The 2,476-nt window shown below is 41.0% G+C and overlaps 1 pseudogene; it reads left to right on the plus strand.

Annotated features, from left to right (window-relative positions):
- The first annotated feature begins 1,426 nt into the window (after positions 1-1,426).
- Positions 1,427-1,988, plus strand: LOC114696405 (annotated as a pseudogene).
- The last annotated feature ends 488 nt before the right edge of the window (positions 1,989-2,476 follow it).

The raw sequence follows: 2,476 nt of genomic DNA on the forward strand, positions 1-2,476 counted from the left end.
GCTTATAGTATTCTGTGGAGCAAAAAAAAACATACTAATCATATGTATAATCAGAAACTGCCACAGGTCCTGTCTGTCCCAAATTCCCATCTCTTTCTTCAGTTGCTGGCCCAGGCTGGAAAGCAGAGGAAGGAGCTTACAAGGAACTTTTTAAAAGATTTCTGAGACAAAAATTCTATAGAGACAACTCCAAAGTTAAAGGTGACCCAACTGAGAATCTCAATGCAGAAGAGCAGAAAGAAAAGGAAAGAAAAGAAAAGGAAAGAAAAGAAAAAAGGAAAGGAAAGGAAAGGAAAGGAAAGGAAAGGAAAGGAAAGGAAAGGAAAGGAAAGGAAAGGAAAGGAAAGGAAAGGAAAGGAAAGAAAGGATATGATGCTGGTCATGACTCTATTGTCATAGACATCTTCCCTCTGGAACCTAAAACAAACCCTCTCTTTTTTCAGTCATTTTTGGTGATGAAATTTTATCACAGGAATAGAATTGTGACTAATTTTTACCTAATTTTTAGTTAGAAAACTAGGATATTTTTCCATAGAAGCAAAACTCTAAATCAATATGCAGGGTAAAAAAAATTAAAATGTTCCCATTCCTTGGAGGAAGAGAGAATATAATGAAAATTCTTAATTCTTTGCCAGCATACAAAAAAAGGTTTTGAAGATATTTTTGAGATGGAAAAATCCTCTGGAGGGAAATTTGATATTTGCACCACAGGAACAAGATGAATGTGGTCAATCTGTATTAGTAATGCTGTGTTCAGCCGTGTCCTCTTCAGCTGGCAGAGCAGGAGCTCAGATTGTCTGCCTGAAATTTTCTTTAAAATTCCAAGATGATTGGTGTAGTTGCTGGGTTCCGGCTTGGGCTGGAGAGGACTGAGTTGTCGGATGTCAGGGCAGCTGATTAAGACAGCAAGTCCAAGTAAAAGTTACAGGCAAGCCATTAGTCTCATACTGCAATAATCTGAGCAAGAAGCTAAGACAGAAAATGTCAACTCCATTTTTCTATGGTGGAACAGCACCAGTCTAGGATCAGGAAGTAAGTACAGATGTGGAGGTCATCTCTCTGCCAAAGGAAGTCCTTGTTTCTATTCATTTACATATTGCCTTGAGGTTTTCTAACCTTCTTTTACTCTGAATGTCCTACTTTCCTGCTTCCTCCATGTGTGGCTGACTGGCCCTCTGGCACCTCCCTGTTGTCTCCTCATCTTTTACCTTTGAGCCTGAACTCCTCCTGCCTGCAAGTCCTGCCTATATTTCTTTCCTAGCTATTGGCCATTCAGCTTTTTATTAGACCAGTCAGATGCCTTAGGCAGGCAAGTTAAACAGAAACACATCTATATATAACTAAACAAATGCAACCCATCTTTACACAGTTAAACAAATACAACACATTTTTGTGTAGTTAAACAAATGATCTGCAATACCATCTCACAGTCTTCTTGGATTCTAAAGCTGTCATGACCCACATCATGCAAAGAGTTGATATACCAGGCTTCAACAAGACGAAAAATTGTAAATGCTTTCACCATTGTGGAGACACTACCTGTAGTAGCTGTGGGCATTGTGAGCTATGTAGATACCCCCACGAGGCTTCACAACTTTTAAGACCGTTTTTGGTGAGCACATCACTAATGGGTACAGAAGGCACTTCTACTAGAACTGGCACATATTCAAGAAAGCCTTCCCCAAACACTATAGGAAGTGGCAGGATGACCTGAGCAGGAGAAAGCTGGAGAAAGACTTCAGAAGCAGGAAGAAATTCTGTTGGGTCATCCACACTCTTGCCCACACACTGATGTGCCTGATTCCTCTTCACTTTCCCACTGGATGGAAAGTCAGAAAAATAGGATCAATGTTTCTGAGAAACCAGACTGGGCTGGGGGAAGGCTGGAGCAGTAGGTCCCAAAGAATCAGTTGGTTGACCACAATGAGATAACCTTTGTCAACCAGGTGACCAAAAGCAAAAGCTACAGAGGGATTGCCAGTGATTAGCACAGCAAAAAAATAAAAATAAATAAAATAAAAAGGTTGGCCACAAGAGTACACTCAATGTTGCTTATATTTCAGCCTGGGTATCCTGCCTGTGTGGTATTCCCTGTGGCTCAAGATAGGCAGATAAGATATGGCTCGAGACAGGCTACCTACCATAAGAGACCACCAAAAACAAGATGTATAAGATTTATCAGGGCTACAATGTCAAGGATGGCAAGCTTATTAAGAAGATCACCTCCACAAAGGATTACCTGTCTGACAAGAGCATCATCAACTCATTGGGTGGCTTTGTCAATTATGGTGAAGTGACCAAAGACTCTGTCATGATGAAAGGCTTTGTGCTGGGAGCAAAGAAGTGGGTGCTCCTCTCTTCAGTCCTTGCTAGTGTAGATCAAACAGTAGCTGGAGAGTTTTCTCTCCGGGTCCCGCCAAGCCCCGACAATCCAACAGCCCACTTATAAAATAAACACACAGACGCTTATATTATT

The sequence above is a fragment of the Peromyscus leucopus genome, chromosome 13 (genome assembly GCF_004664715.2).
Source record: "Peromyscus leucopus breed LL Stock chromosome 13, UCI_PerLeu_2.1, whole genome shotgun sequence".
NCBI classification, from domain to species: Eukaryota; Metazoa; Chordata; class Mammalia; order Rodentia; family Cricetidae; genus Peromyscus; species Peromyscus leucopus.